General features: G+C 39.0%; 1 protein-coding gene across 1 annotated transcript in view; it reads right to left on the bottom strand.

Moving 5' to 3' along the window:
* LOC136874405 (ankyrin-1) overlaps positions 1-17,856 on the bottom strand; it is a 55,588-nt gene that overhangs the window by 7,916 nt on the left and 29,816 nt on the right. The window lies entirely within an intron of this gene.

The following is a 17,856-nucleotide window of genomic DNA, read 5'->3' on the forward strand; positions in this document are numbered from 1 at the left end:
TTCGGTCCAAAATTTGGCCACTTCTAGGGCATTTGGATTGGCCAGCACCAAGTCTTCCATTGTGCAGTTTGATGGACATAGGGGGCTAAGGTAATGGCCAGCATTTTTCTAACTCTGTACGTATCTCTGCCAGCTAACTCTAGGGGAAGGTTTCCAATCTATAATAATGTAACTGTAAAATTCCAAAAAAGTAAATTTTTCTTGCTTCCCATGTAAAAGTTCAACTAGTCTATAGCACTTAACTAAAAACCAAGGAATGAAGAGTGCGTTACCCTCTCGAATTCCCCTTCAAATTAATCTTGAGGTGACTACAATTTTGTAACTGTTTTCACTATTGTAAATTGTAACCTAAACTGTCCATCTAGCCACCTCAGTAGGTTGGGATTAGCCTCTGTGTTGTCGGGTAACAAGCCCAAGTAGGGTTTTAAGCTTTGATTTCAAGGAGTGCATGTTCCGCCTCCATAAATTTTTTGTGTTTTGGGTCAGTAACTGAACCTGTTATTTTCCGCAAAGGCCCAGTAGAATGGGTACTCGATACCCCTGTATTATTTCTTCCACGTAAACTTAAAAGACAACTAACACGGTCTTGTAAACTGTAGGTTGTACTTAGAGAGGCCTGAAGGTGTAAATTTTATTGAGCAAGATGCTCTAATCACAAGTGTAAAAGTTAAAGGCTGTTAGGGTTCGGGAGCGCTGTCTCCTTGGTAGAATTATAGAGCATAGAGACTCTTTCTTGTAATGTAAAAGATATTTGTGTAAATACTGAACGGTGCCTTTGGAAGGCCGTAACTTGTAACCTTTGCTGTAAAGGGTGCTCGTGAAAATTGTGTGATTTAAATATCCTGTAAAAGAAATTGGGAGACTCGTCTCCTTCACTATCTAACTAAACGCAACAGTAGTGATGTAGGGACTTTTGCAAATTGGGAGCTTGAAGCTCAAATTTTGTAACTAACCTTACTGGGTTTTTCTGTTTTTTCCTAATTTGTACCTAACTTGCTCTGTACCTGAAATCCTGTTCTTTCACCATGCGAATAGTTTTGTTAAAATTTAATATCTGAAAAGAAATATAACCTTTATTTTTAAAGTTTGAAATTAATCTTTGACTGTCGTAGATAAACCCATTTAGCCAGCACCTTCTTTCACCTCTCTGTTCCACGCAAACACGATAACAAGTGGTAGCAGAGCGTGGTTGAATGGGTCTGAATAAAACCCCATTTCGACAGCTAAAAGTAGCATTCGCTCCGAACTCTAAAAATTTTCTCGGCTGTTGGAAATTTTCAAAATTGTTGCATTTTTCTGTGAACATGTTTGGTCCTTGTGAAGTCCTTGCACCCAGGTACTTGCACAAGGAGGAATTATTCTATGAGCTCCTAATTAGGAAGGTCCAATCTAAGGCACGGTTGCGGCAGATATTATATTCAATTCACAAAGTATACATTTATTAATCACTTATTCAATACATACATGACTTGTAATGTGGCAGATATTGCCAAACTCAAGGAATCTTTAGAACTTCCCATCTGTATCTCGGTATTTGGGGAGAAAGAAATTGATGAGGCTCTATCCACTATCACATAATACCACCGAGCTAGCTTCTGTTGTTAGTTTTTTTTAAGTAAGTGATCCATCTGCTAACCAACTTAAAACAGTTCAGGATAGGCTATTTCATTTCTACAATAGGGCTAGGGACCTATTGTCTCTAACTCTAAAATTGAAGGAGGATCATGCTAAGGAAGCAAGCAATCTATTGGAACACCTCTCGGATATGTCGAATAGAGTTAGTCAATTGTTGTCCGGGGCTGCTACTCCTAAAAGTGACCAAGTTTATATGGTAAACTCGTCTACGGAGGAGGAATCTAGTAGAGTGATTGAGAGTAGAAAATCAGTTGCTACCCAGCAAACATCTGCCCCATCGGAAACCGAGTTTAGTCTTCCAAGACAACTTCCACCTTTCTTAATGACTAATGCCATGTTGGAACCTTCCCAACCTCCTATGACATCACCTATTATGTCACCCAGTTTCTGCAGTTTGCCTCACCCATTGGCCATGTTGCTTAAAGGCATTTCCAAGTTTCTTAAGATTTTTAGTTGAATTCTAAGATCATACTTTAGTGTTTGCTCTCTCTCACTCCCAAATACTTCAAGTTATTTACCCATATTCTGTAGGTGTCCTCTCGAACAAAATAGTAAAAGCAATAGCTGATAGATCATCGATAGAAGACTTCCACGCCCAACTCTTGGCGAACTTTATTGCGGCTAGAGCTATGTCTTCGTTAATTCAGAAGTTCTATTTTAGAGTACAGAGTTTGGATGAGAACATGGCAGACTTCATTCAAGATATTAAGTTTTACACCAGGGTATTCGCCCTTCATTTCGCTGAAGATCAATTTGTGCAGACGGTTGTTGAAGGTATTTCTCCGCCCTATAGGTCATACATGTTTTGCATCTCGGCCTCAAACCTTCTCGGAATTTAAGGCAATGGCAGTGTCAGCAGAAGGTGTAAGGTACGCCAATACCTTATGAGTCGCCAAGGAGCCCCCTCCATCATATAATAGTTCTCGGCCACCACCTCGCCAAACCTTTCCTACACGCAAGTGTTTTGCAAGTGGATCAACTGAACACCTTAGGATTAAGTGTCCCTTTGTCAAATCAAGCAGAAATAGGAATGGAGCTGGTCCGTCTCAAGGTTGCTTCAAGTGCGGGACATTTTCCCATCTGGCAAAGAATTGCCCTTCAAGTAACAGCACACCATCTTGTTCGACTTCTGGTGCTGCCTCCACGAATCCAAGTGATAGGAAGTGACTAGCGTCCTTGGCTGAGTCACAATGTTCACCTTTCCTAGGCTCAGCCCCGTTAGATCAGGGAACGAATCATTCAAGGATAAGACTTCATCTAATCTATCATTTGAAGGCCCTAGGGAATGCCTCAGAATTGCAGCAGACCCCCCAGGATTCGTACCATTTCTGAAAATTGAAGTAAATAACGACCAATCACAGCTCTATTAGACTAGGAAGTGTGGGTTCCATTATTTCTGAAGAATGGTATTCTAAATTAAAAACCTGTTGTAAATTTCCAAACTATTGTTCCTTTGCTGTTAAATGTGTTTCGGCTAACTCATCTCCGTTAGAAATTTTAGGTTTCATTTTTGCTAAAGTTGGCATTTCGAAGTTTACCTGGAAAGTTAAGTTGTTTATAGCTAAACAATTGTCTTGCCCTGTAATATTAGGGGCCGATTTCATGCCTATTACTGCTCTTGTGCTCGACATTCAGAGCAAGTCGTGCACCTTCAAGTTTGGTATTAACTGTAATATTCCCCTTTTGAAATGTAATTCTGTCTCATGTTCATCTGTTTTGTCTACTCAGAGTGAGATGTCATTAGATCTAAGGCATCTACCTGAGGAGCATGCTGAAAGTATTAGAAGGTTGTGTCAGTCTTTGCCTGATGTATTTTCAGATACACTTGGCGTTACTGACCTTATTGAATATAAGATTGAGCTAACAGATTCTATTCGTTAGGTTTCCTCTGTATAGACTATCACCACCTAAAATGAAGGCTCTGAAGGAAATCATCGATCAGATGTTAAGGGATGGTATCATTTGACCTTCAAAGTCGGCATATTCCTCGCCCATTTTTCTGGTACCTAAACCCCAAGGTGGTTTCAGGCCTGTGATTGATTACAGGGCTTTAAACCATAAGGTCGTACTTCAATCTGTGCCCCTTCTGGATCTTCATTCTTGTTCTTCATGGTTTTGCAAAGCGAAGTTCCATACCATCTTAGACCTTAACCAGGCATATAATCAAATTCCTCTAGAGGAAGAATCGAAACATCTAACGGCTTTCACCACGGATTGGAACTTGTATGAACCGCGTGCCTTTCTACTTACTAGATTGCTCGACAAGTCTTCTCTGATATCAAATTTGAATACCTTTACCATTACCTTGATGATGATGTGTTTTTGGAGACCTTCGAAGAGCACCTAGATCATCCAAAGGAAGTACTCAGTCACCTTTACAAGGCCAAGTTGACAGTTAAATTATCTAAGGTAGTTTTTGCCAGGCCTTCTATGTCATTCTTAAGGCATTTAAAGTCAAGAATTTTATGTTTGGTCCGAATTGAATAGAGATTACAAAACAATAAGTTAAATTGTACAAGATCCACCTTTTCAATACAAGATATTTACTTTTTTAATTTTTTTGACGGTAGTATAACCCTTGTCAGCTTTAGTAAAGATCAACTGGTTATCCTTAATCTTCTTTTTTAAATTGATGACGTTGTTTCTTTCCGCAAATTGTACATTGGTTTTTTTGAGTTCAGGAGAAATAAAAATCTTGTTTAATTGTCTTTTAGTGTCCAACTTTACTTCAGCTTGTAAGATGGCATTTTGTTGATGGCAGCCTCAGTTTCAATGATGAGCTTAGAAGCAATATTAGGTACATTAGAATTAGGCCAGTTGTGTTTCGGGCCTTTGGAAAGAATTGAGATTTCATCAGCATCTAGTATGTGTTGGATAAATTGATGAGTGGCAGATGAAATTGAGCGATGAGGTTTTCAGAAGTACCAGAGTCTTTAGATCTTATTGAAGGAGCATAATGTGGTTTTAATTTACTCATGAGTGAATCAAACTTTTTCTCAAGGGTAGAATGCTTACGGGATAGTTCATTGACAAGTCTGTAATAAACTTTGTCCTAAAAGATGTTCCATTGAGCGTCAGTAAGTAAAAAAGAGACCTCGAGGTGAGCCTCGTATAAACGGTTATTTAAAAAAGACTTTTTCTTATGAAGAAATTTCAGTTCATTCTGAAGCCAAAGTTTGTTGGTTTTTTTTGTTGAACTATTTGTTGATGGAAAAGAACATGATGTTTATTATTAATACCCTTTCAAAAGTTTGGGGTCAATCTATGCATTATACATTTCTTGATGAAGGGTATATCTTTGCCCAATATCCCTATTTTGATTCTTAAGTTCATATAATATTGAGCTTTAGATTTTGCCTGGTAGGCCATTTTATTTAGTCAAGAATTTCATGTTTGGTCCATATTGAATAGAGATCACAAAACAATAACTTAAATTGTACAAGATCCACCTTTTCAATACAATCTGTGTAAATATCTTGTATTGAAAAGGTAGATCTTGTACAATTTAACTTATTGTTTTGTATTCTTAGGGCATATTGTGTCACCCAATGGTGTTTCTAAAGACCATTCAAGAACACAGGCTATTCGTGACTTCAAGCCTCCTAAGGACATCAAAGGTTCATAGGTATAGTGAATTTCTTCAGAAAGATTATTCCTAACTTCGCTAATAGGGCAGCGCACCTGAACCTACTTCATAGGAAATGTGTCAAATTTGAATGGGAGACCGTCGCAGCAAGCCGCTGTTGAAGACCTGAAATTAGCTCTTTGTAACACCCCTGTATTAGCCATGCCCAATTTCTCTAAGAAATTCATAGTCCAAATGGACGCTTTTTCATCTGCTGTTGCCGCTGTCCTTCTTCAGGAAACGGAACTTGGAAGGCGGCCCATCGCCTATGCTTCTAGGACCTTATTGGCTCAATAAGCCAAATATTCCATCTATGAACTAGAGGGTTTGGCAGTATTGTTTGCCCTAGAGAAGTTCCGCCTTTATCTGGAACGTCAGATTCGAATTAGAGACTGATAACCAAGCCTTCAGGTGGGTATTAGCTAGGCCTCATCATCGCCCATTGGACTATCAGGATCTCAGCATTCTGATTTGATGTGTGACACATTAGAGGATCAGCAAATGTAATTGCTGATGGACTAAGCCGCATGTTTTCCAATGAGGTTGAGACCAGTGAAATGGAAGATAGTTCGTTTCTTCCCACACCCATACTTTAGTGTATTAATGCTATTCTGACTGATGCCCCTATGTTATTTTGGGATATTGATAAATATCAACATGAAGATCCAGTGCTGGCTCCTATAATGTAAACTTTTTCTTCTGGGGAACATGTGCTCCCTAATATATTGAGGAACGGGGTTTTGTGATGCCCTTCGAGGCACGATCAGAAGATGAAAGTAGTGGTTCCAGCTGTGCTTGTACCCAGTATCTTCAAATACTATCATGAGACCCCATTAAGGGGGCATTAAGGCATCTTCAAAACTCGGGAAAAGATCAGAGAAATGTTTATTTGGAAGAGTATGAACAGTGAAATTTGAGAAATGGTTAAAGCTTGTAAAACTTGCTTGCTTAGTAAGCCCACCTTGTCTACTAAGCTAGGACTGTCATCTCATCAAGCTTCTCGCCCCATGGAGCGTTTGTACATAAGACTATGTTGGACCCTTCCCCCAATCAAAGGAGAACGGGAATAAATTCATTCTTGTATATGTGGACGACTTCACTAGATTTTCATTGTTATTTCCGACTAAGCTCACTAACGCTCAGTCTACCATCTTTTACCTTAATACTATGAGGCATGTTTTATAAGTAAGAGTCTATTTGAAAATAAGTACACAACGAAAGATTATTTCAAAAAAGTACATTTATTTTCAGAAAGTACACACTTCACTCTATTTTTCAACATAGTTGCCAAGTTTGTTCACACACTAATCATACCTCGTAACCAATTTTAAAATACCCTCTTCATAGAAACGTGCCGCCTGCTCTGATAACCAAGAGTTCACTGCCGTTTTCACGCCGTCGTCATCATTGTAATGGTTGCCACTGAGGTGATGTTTGAGGTAGAGGAACAGATGGTAATCGCTCGGCACAAGATCAGGACTGTAGGGTGGGTAGTCTAAAATTTCCCAGCCAAAACTGTCCAATAAATCGTGGGTCTGACCTGCAGTGTGAGGTCTTGCATTGTCATGGAGAAGGACAATTCTCTTTGTCAGCATGCCGCGTCTTTTGTTTTGAATCACTCTGCATAGCTTTCCCAGGGCTTGGCAGTATGCTTCTGCATTGATAGTGGTTCCTTGTTGCATGAAGTCAACCAACAAAACAGCATGCCTATCCCAAAACACCGACGCCATGATTTTGCACTGGGACAGAGTCTGTTTGGCCTTCACCTTAACAAGTGAGTGTGTGTTTCTCCATTCCATGCTCTGTTGCTTCGATTCGGGCGTGATATGCGAAACTCATGTTTCGTCTCCAGTTGCGATCTGACTCAAGAAGCTGTCACCTTTTTCGTCATAACGAGTCAAGAACTTCATCGCACACTCAATTTTTTTTTTTTTTGTGGTACTCTGTTAGGAGTTTCGGCACCCAACGGGAGCAGTTTCCTAAACTTTAGGTGTTCAGAAACAATGTTATAAAGCACTGATCTCGACACACCAGGAAATTCGTTTCAGAGACCTGTTGCTGTGAAGCGCCTGTTCTCACAATTCTTCGCTTCAACTGAAGCCACCAAATCATCTGTAATCAAAGAAGGGCGACTGGAGCGGTCTTCATCATGGATGTTGTCACGGCCATCTTTGAATTGTCGTACCCACTTACGCACTTTGCTTTCACTCATAACAGTATCACCGTACATTGTAACATCTGCAAGCTATTGAAAATATGAAATGAATAAACGGTGACTAAAATAAGTATAAATAACAAGAATGGGCGCCACCTGCAAAACAATTGCAGGAATAATTAACTCTGTAGAGCAACGAGCAACTCCCTCTCCCAAGGCGACGGTCATCAGGCTGACGAAGCTCCAGACTTACTTTATAACCTTACCTGTTCCTATTTACCCCTGAAATTGAAGTTAGGTAGCATGCCAGGTTCACCCTTACTCCACTGATAAAAGATTTAGTGCAAGTTTCATTCCATGACTTTACTCCCAAAATAATAAAAAATATATAACAAATGCCACAATAATGATCACTTGATGAGACTCAACACCTGTTCGCCGTTCATAAAGGGCAAATATACAGACAACTAAAAACCACCAACAAAAGGAATCAGTTGACGAGACCAACTCGCGTTTGCCGATTACAAAGGACAAATATACAGACAACTATAAACCAACAAAATAATTACTTGACGAGACCTACTGATGTTTGCCGTTAACAAAGGCAAATTACAAACAACTACGACCAACAAAATCATTACTTGACGAGACCCACTCGTGTTTGCTGTTTACAAAGGCAAATTACAAACATCCACAAACCGTCAATAAAAATTATTTTCACTATATACATTCCTTAACATACCTCCAGGTAAGAAAGAGTCTCACTGCACTCTCTACTGTTACAGAAGAAAATCCTAATCTGGTAAAGAAAAGTATGACGACTTTCTCTACGTACGGATGCAACGTTCTTTACGAAGAGCATCCCTAACCTTATTTGCACACTTCTACATCGACTTCTTGAGTCCTTCCCGATTGCTGCACAGGTTAGTGTGACGCCTCATGTCTCTCCAACTGAAACTGCATGCTCGGCCGACAATGAAATCCTTTCTCAAGAAATGTAGAGCTGTTCAAGCTCTACAAAATTGTCCGCGAGGGCATACAATTGTAATGCAGATTCAGTATGCACCACCACATCCACTGTACATTATCTTATAGAAGACTTGTAGTATAGGCCTAATTATTATACAGAGTTTGAGTATCAAACACTTAGTAGCATCTTTTACAGAATGTCCACCGCGAAGCCGGAAACTCGTTAGCATCTGTGATTATACCATGCTCACTCTGTAAAAGATACTCACGAACAACAGAAGATCGCATAGGAAAATGCGCAACGTATGTAGTTCCCGCGCACCGGTCCGAATGAGAAACACACAAGAGTCAGCATCAGAATCAGAATTAGAATGACTTGCCGCACACGCGTACATACTTATATAGGCTTGCTACACATGGTTATAGCGTACTGAAAAGTTTACTGATAGCAACGCTCTCACAGGCACATCTTCATGCATCACTCATTCAACCCAACCTCGCTTAAAACAAAGCCCTCGTATTGGCTATCATGCGTCTGATGTGACATGGAATGTCCACTCACGTACATCCACATTGATCCACTCTAATCTACAGCCTATACTACCTACCGTAACCCGGATTTCCCAGCCACTTTGTTACAACACTTTCAACTGACTTCAACCGTCTCTCCCGACATAGCCACTGTTTTCTGTGTTGCATAATTATTGAGCAACCTACACTGCCATGCCAAGTGCAGACACTTACACAAATTAACGTTAAACATATACAAAATTCCCTACTACAAATTCTTCTTATAATGTTATGTTTTTACATTATAAATGGACAAAATTACACGATTTTCATGGCTTCAATATTACGAACTATATTACGACAATTTCCTAGCCTAAAAATTTGGGGATCGTACATTTGTACAGTTACAACACTTTGCAAATCTGTCGATGAATTCCTGCAGCAGAAAGGTTCCTTGCTGAAGAAAACCGTATCACTGACCAAACCTCACATGGGGCGGGCGAGTTGATAGTCTTACACATTTTGAAAGCACAGAACAGAACCGTACATGTTAGCTACAGAGCTGAAACTGAGCACAATCGTTCCCGAGGCATGCCGGTACAATAACAAAACAGACCTTACTTAAAAAAACACGCTTCATATCTTTGCTTCTTTTGGTCCCTGTCATTATATAGTTTTGGATAATGCAAAGGTTTCCACCTCTAACTTATTTTGAAAATTCTGTTTTGATCTGTCCGTATCTCATGTAACTACTTTCGCTTATTATCCTCAACCATCTCTGGCTGAGCGGGTCAATCGTAATCTTCCGATCTGCTTTGATTGCCTTTCATCATGAAGATCATTCCAGGTGGGATACTTCCTTGCATTGGTTATCATTTGCCCTAAATTCGGCTGTTCATGAGTCCCACAAGTTCAATCTGGCATCTCTCATGTTTAAGTTTGTTCCCAACACGCCGCTCTCTAATCTTTGGTCACTTAATGACATATTGCCAGAGACAATAGATCCTGGTAATAGTAGAGATCTATGGAAGAAGGCTAAGAGTAACCTTAAAGCTTCTCATGAAAAGCAGTGAGGAAGATATGATCGTGGACGGAGGACTACCAATTTAAAAGTCGAAGATCAGGTTATGATTAAAAATTTCGTACCTGCAGGCAAGCTTGTTCCCAGATTTCATGGGCTATGTATTATTTTGGATTTCTTAACCCTTGTCACTCTACTGGTCAGCAACCCAGCCATGGAGAGGATATTTAGAGTTCACCTTTCTCCGGTGAAACCAGTATAAATTCCTTGTTTCAGTACATAGGCCACTATATCTTGGCAGTGAGGTCCTGAATCTTAAAATTAATTAGATAAAGAGTATTTGAAATATTGAGGCCTTCTGCCCCGACCATAAGGGAATCATATCCTATAGGTATTAAAATTTGTACCACCTTCCCCTCTACTAAGGGTTACGTTTTACCCATGGTCTGGTGGCCACTACCTACCCCCCCATCTCCTAAACCATGCAAATTAAACACACACTCATCCTCAACCTACAGAAAAACCAAATAACTCCGTATCTCCATCAAACAACCTCTGTTGCCAAATTAATTACTGTTTCAGTGCCCTCTGCCATCGGCGGCCGGGTCTCAACATCTAGCGAGTAATGCCGGAGTGGGATAAGGGCCCACTCTACTTTGGTCCAGTCTCCTTCTGAACAGCGCGCCGGAGCTCCATCCTTTCCGGCAAGGACTGAGGTGCGGTAACTCAACCGCCTACCCATCTTGGAGCAGCATAACTGTATCTGGCCTGTGGCGACCATCACCATGGCTACCCCTCTCAAGTTAGTGGGAGAGGTGTATCTGAGTGTACTTGGGGGCTCCGGGGGACCCCACCCGGGTATCGGCAGCGGCGGCCGCTCTTGCCGTCAAACTTGAACCAGGCATCACGGACGTAGACAATTTCTGGAAGACTTCAAAACGGGTTTTCAAAATAATTTCTCTAAAATGAACTTTCGGCAAGAAATTTTTCATCTGTGTAATTCCAACATAAAATTTTCTTTAAGCAAATTTCTACAGCGTCACCCCAGAGAAGGACTTCTGAGGGGAAGGTCTGTACCGGGAGGTACACCTCAACCCCATGCATTTAAATGAAGCGCCTTGAAGAACGCTATCCAACACAAAGTTTGCATTAACTATTTCAAGAAATTCTGACTTTTCTCCATAGATGTCTCTATTAAAAAACTAATGTCATGCACTCTGGTGTGAAGTTGAACTACTAAAAATTTAAAGAATTTTTTTATTTATAGGTTTTCTAAACTGAATCCATTATTCTTTGTTTTTGATATTTCAAAGTTTACTACACTTCTAACTTATCCCGCCAGCTTTGGAGTCTGGCCAATCAGAAATTTTGTGTATTTAATTTTCAGCCAATCACATGCTTCTAGTAACTTTTTGATTGTCCAAAAAAAGTACAGGGTGTGTCTGGACTTAGTCCAGAGCCTTCTCGAACCTTCCTCTCGAGTATAAAAGCTGACGCCATTTCGAGCTAACTTGTCTTATTGATCGTCGTGGGTGTGTGTTTTTTAAGACAGGAGGCGGAGGCCTCATCCATTAGCAAGCAGAACATCAGCTAAGATATTGGCCACCATTTTTTTTAACTCTGTAGGTATCTCTAGCCAGCTAACTCGAGAGGAAGGTTTCCAATCTTTAATAATGTAACTGTAAAATTCTGAAAATGTAAATTCTTCTTTCCACTCATGTAAAAGTTCAACTAGTCTATAGTACTTAACTAAAAACCAGGTATAGAGAGTGCGTTACCCTCTCGAATTCCCCTTCAATTTAATCTTGAGGTGACTACGATTTTGAAACTGTTTTCACTATTGTAAATTGTAACCTAACCTGTCCATCTAGCCACCTCAGTAGTTTGGGATTAGCCTCTGTGTCATCAGACCACAAGCCCAAGTATGGTCTTAAGCTTTGATTTCAAGGAGTGCATGTTCCGCCTCCATACATTTTTTGAGTTTTGGGCCAGTAACTGAACCTGTTATTTTCTGCAAAGGCCCGGTAGAATGGGTACTTGATACCCCTGTATTATTTCTTCCATGTAAACTTAAAAGACAACTAACACGGTCACCTAGAGAGGCCTGAAGGTGTAAATTTTATTGAGCAAGATGCTCTAATCACAAGTGTAAAAGTTAAAGGTTGTTAGGGTTTGGGAGCGCTGTCTCCCTGGTAGAATTATGGAGCATAGAGGCTCATCCTCGTAATGTAAAAGATTTTTGTGTAAATATTGAATGGTGCCTTGAAAGCCATAACTTGTAACCTTTGGAGCAAAAAGTGCTTGTGAAAAGTGTGCGATTTAAATATCCTGTAAAAGAAATTGGGAGACTCGTCTCCTTCACTATCTAACTAAATGCAACAGTAGTGATGTAGGGACTTTTGCAAATTGGGAGCTTGAAGCTCAAATTTTGCAACTAACCTTACTGGGTTTTTCTGATTTTACCTAATTTGTACCAAACTTACTTATCCTAACATATTTACATTTATTTACATTCATGTTTAGCCCATTCCCAGAACACCACACATAAATTTTGCAAGTCTGATTGCAAAGTTTCAACTATCTTTCATGTTCTTTATATTTTTATATAGGTCAGTGTCATCTGCATATTGTGCCATGTGTGCGGTTACACAACAGGGAAGATCAAGCACAAATACGAGGCACAAGAAAGAGGAACATATAACTGAAAAATCTCCCAATAATGAAAAAGAGACAAGAGATTAAGAATATTACCAAGCTAGTTCCAAAAACAGTTAGTAAATAGGAAAATAAAAGGGCAAGAAGACTGGTTGAAATCAAAATATGAAGAGTTTCAAGAGAAAAAACATGATTGCATTAATTTTTACAGAAGGGTTATGGAAGCTGCTGGAATATATCAACTTATAATGTGGGACTTCTACATCAGAATGGGGGAGAGAGGGTCAGCATGGCGTGCAACCACATTGATGGAGGTAGACATGACACAGTAGATGATATCAATTCTGAATGCAGACCTAGCATTCTCAAGGAAGGGGTTATGAGAGCAAAAAACTTGATAAGGATGGAAAGGCACCAGGATGCAATGGTGAACTTTTGAAGCAGTTGGATGATGGAATCATTAGAATCATTGCACAACTCTGTAATGATATTTACAACAATGGTAGAACGATAAACTTAATGAGCCACCAGTTAAAAAATGAGTCTCGGATGCATAAATTGTTGTTGCAAGGAAGAAATGCCTTTTTTGCTGGTGGGGGGGGGGGGGGGCGGGGGTGTAGAATCTGCAGTGATCTCTTACAGTTTCAACTCAGTTAATTTATAACTGAGAAATAACTGAATTCTTTTTCAAGTATAATACTGCTACCATGTAACATTCAGGAAACTCAACCACAAAAACTACCAGTGTTTTACCTCAGTGCTTAACACATGTATAGCTTGCAGTAGTGTCACTACTGGCATGCTAGCCAGGCAGTGTCTTGGGAAGGTGCGGTGTCCAAGTGATGAGCCCATGCCGCACTGGGGCGAAACACTGATAATTTTTGACAATTGAGTTTCCTGAATGTTATTTAGCTATCTCATTCGGAAGCCATATATTTGGTAATTGCTACCGTATGTTTTCTTTTTCAGACAGTTTATAAATTTATTTATTCAAAATTAGTTTTGGCAGACTGAAAACCTAACAGTTCAGACTTTTAATTCAAAACAGCCTTTACATTTTAAAACAACAGTACGTTACAGAGCAATTTAAATTCAAAATGTTTTCCACGTCATGATAGAATGCATGTTCCATAACGGGGAGGGGTAGCATTCCGCACTAAGTTGAATGAAATTGGAATTCTTTTGTATTCAACCTTTTAAGGAACGCCGTAATATCACGCAGCAGGCAGTGTGCGGGAAAACAGAATCCGCGAACACTGGCGATGCCGACAGTTGACGAAAAAGCATGGCTAATATAAGCAATTCATAAGCACCGAACAATATTGTCATCGCCAATGAAACTGCACTGCTTTTTTTTTTTTTTTTTTTTTTTTTTACTGCCGAGCCCAAACGGTCTTATGGTTTTAAAGGAGGAAGTGCCAACCGGGGAATCGTACAAGGGAGAGCTCATTGTACTGTGTTGCAATTCACACAGAAGCAAGAACCTTTACCCCTCGTCATAGGAAAGTTCAATAAGCCACAATGTTCTAAGGGCGTCTGGCACTTTCCGTACAAGTACGAAGCATCTAAAAATGCAAACAGAACAATAATTCAAAAAATAATGCATTTTCACAGGAGAACCAGCATAATTTATCCTCTTCTTTGAATTGTGTGATTGTTTTCCCTTTCTTTCTTTCGTTGTGTGAGGTTATGTTTGTCAGTGATTTATCCAAGTGCATTATTTGAACATTGTAAATGCTTCTTGTTGGATACATTTCGGAAATAGTTTTGTCCATGGCATTTGAAAGGTTTAAACTGTGAATCGAGGTGATTGCATGCACTAATGGGTCTTAGAATACTTTGTGACATGGCAAGTTTTTACATTTCTGAAGTACGAGAGAAGTGCCATGGCGGGAAATCGTATAAGGATTGTCATAGGAAAGTTCGATTAGCCACAATGTTTTAAGGGCATCGGGTTCTTTCTGTGTAAGTACAATGCTTCTAAACCACATACAGCACAGTAATCCAATTAATAAAGCACTTACACATGGGAGCCAGCAAACTCCTCGCCTTTGAATCGTGCTTTTTTTTTTTTTTTTTCCTTTGTTTCGTTGCATGAAGTTATGCTTGTCAGTGAGTTATCCAAGTGCATTATTTGAATACTCTAAATGCACCTTCATGGCATTTGAAAGGTTTAAACTGCGAGTCAAGGTTAACTGCATGCAGTAACGGGCCTTAGAACATTTTGTAACGCGGTAAGGGTTGGCACTTCTGAATTTCGAACTGGCGGTTAATTCAAAATCACGTCATTCGAAGTCTGATTTTTTAGTCCCAACAACTTTGAATTAACGAGGTTTTACTGTACTTGTTTCAAGGATTTATTTGGGCATACAGTTTGTGTGAGCTTAGATGGATAGCCAAATGAGCATAATGAGCCCACTGTATGCATTACAGTGACCAGTGAAAACAGGTACATACAGCTGTTTAACACAGTTGATAAATCTAAGCATCCCTATACACACGACTATTTAATTGAACGTACAATCAATTCACTGAAAAGTTGTGAGAGCGAATTACAGTGTAATATGAGAAGTTTCATTACAGACAATGCAATCAACATGGCAAAAATGAGCATTGCTCTCAAAGAAAGGGAAGATATTGATGTAATTACATATGGCTGCTCTGCTCATATTTTGAATACCTTCCCCCAGGATTCCACCAAGGACATTTCAAACAAAACGGAACATGTAGAAGAATTTGAGAAATACTTCTGCAATAATTGTTTTGCCAATGCAAAATTTAGGAGAGAAGAGAGCAATCATTAATCTTACCTCAAGAAATTCAATGGAATATGTTGTCTGATTACCTTACATTAAAAACTGGCCACTACTTGTGAAGATTTGTAAAGAAAATAGAGACAAGATTCAAGATTCCATTAAGAGAAAGGTTAGTGACCTTCAGATAAACTGAAGTGCTGAAGACGTTTTAAATGTCTTAAGAAGTTTGAAAAACGTTATAATCGAGCATTAGCTGCACCACACTTTCTGGCTTTCATTATTCACCCAGAATTAAACAACTCAGAATATGTTTTACATTCATCCAAGCATGAATGTGAATTTCAATTTGCACAGGAAAAGTACATGGGAACTTCATTCCTGTTAATACTTGTGAAATACCACGCAAAATCTCAACTCTTCATTCCAACTATGTTCACCGATGAAATCGCGCAAGGTGTGTCTGCTTTGCAGTGGTGGAAATCTCAAGAAAATGTCATTGGAAAGTTGGTAATAGAAAACGTAATGCAACTCTTAACAGCTGGAGCATCATCTGCTGGTGTAGAACATGCGTTTTCAATGTTTGGTATTGTTCATTCAAATTTAAGGAACAGGCTTGGTGTAGACAAAGCTTCCAAGCTTGTGTTTTTGTACAAGCACTTAAATAAGAAAACTATAAAAGTGCCTGAAGATAAAGAACTAATTTAGAAACAGGTTTGGTGTAAACAAATTTTCTAATGTGTGTTTTTATCTAAAACAATAAGTCATGAGAAAGAAAAACTAGTTTAAAAATATGCTGTAATATATTAGCTCATTTCAAAATATTGTTAAAACACAAAATTTAGATTAATCCTTCATTATTCACCTTAGGTACTTAATAAACAAATAAAGCATAGGCCTACATCAATTTGAAAATAGTATCAAATGATTTGTAAAATTGTAAAATTGAAGAAAAATCTGATTTAAATAAAAAATCATTGATTTTGATAATTTATTTTAAAAAATTATTACCGGTATTTTACATCCTCCAAATTAATAGATTTTATATTTAAATCATCATCAGGTACTTGTTTTAACAAAATTAAATTTGGCCACACACATTGGATATTATATTGGATAAACGCACAGCTTTCCTAGCTGTGGACGGCGCCCATATCCTGTACAGGTTTGATTTTCAAGTGTATTTACAGGCATATGCACGTATTCCGTACTGTTCCTGTCCCCTGCTTGGAGGTAGTGGTTTATCATGTGTCCACTAGAATAGAGCTGTTATCGGTAGAATAGAGCTGTTATCGGGAAGTTCAAATTGAAATGATGTAGTTTCTTCTTGCTGTGACCTCTGCCGAAGCACTCGATGTGCCAGGTGCTGAGTGCACCAAATATGTCGCACTGTCAGCTGTGTTACTGTACTAACATGTCCTCACTCCGGCTCAATTATAGTTTTACCGGGAGAAGCAGGTTCAGAAATAGACGACAATGATAAATACCCTACTTATGAACCAGATAACATATAAAGTGATAGTTCATGCAAGATTTTTATTTGTTACATCAGTTTCGAGTGCACATTTTTTAGCTGCATTTTTGTTTGCTATTTGCTTTACGTCACAGATAGGTCTTAAAGCGATGATGGGACAGGAAAGGCCTAGGGATAGGAAGGAAGTGACTGTGGCCTTAATTTAGGTACAGTCCTAGCATTTGTCTGGTTTGAAAATGGGAAACCACGGAAAACCATCTTCAGGGCTGCCGACAGTGAGATTCGAACCCACTATCTCCCGGATGCGAGCTCACAGCTGCACACCCCTAACCGCATGGCCAACTCGCCCAGTAGCTGTCATTATTTTACTCCAAATACAAACGATATAAATACTTCAAGTCTCCAGAAATGTTGGCTTATTTTTTCGTTTAGACGAAGTTAGACACAGGCTGATTATTCACCTGCACCGCGAAAAGAAAGTGATGATGGTGCAAGGAGTGGAAGGTCTATTTCACTTCCGTCCAATGTTTTCAGGGCTACTACACCAAAACAAACTATTCCTAAACAGGTAAATTTTGTATTTGAAATGTAATTGTGTTTACGTGTGGCTTAAGTAGCCACATTAAATTATTCATTTTTGTTTGAGCAGGCTTATTGGTATAACTTGAATGTAAATTTTTTATCCCAGACATTTTTCAAAAGACTAGTATAATTAAATTACTTTTGATATGTACTTCCTGATTATCATCTTTATTTTGTATGGCTGACACCTTCATATGATACAAAAGTCAGGTATGTACTAAGTTCTCCGGTTGTGTAATAATGTATTAAAATTCAGGTAAAAGACCCAACTGCCAGCGTTCATGTTAAAACATAGTAGTGTTGAAAGTGTTAATATCTTCATATTCAAATTATATCAATGTACAATCTCCATAAGATTAATGTATCAGCTGTTTTAAGTGTTTAGAACAACTCCATAATTCAGTTCCTTTCCTTTACTCATACGTTTTCACTAGCCTAAATCTTGGCAATTTGTCTATTTCACTTCCATCATTGGCG

Source organism: Anabrus simplex, chromosome 5 (genome assembly GCF_040414725.1).
Source record: "Anabrus simplex isolate iqAnaSimp1 chromosome 5, ASM4041472v1, whole genome shotgun sequence".
Taxonomy (NCBI): domain Eukaryota; kingdom Metazoa; phylum Arthropoda; class Insecta; order Orthoptera; family Tettigoniidae; genus Anabrus; species Anabrus simplex.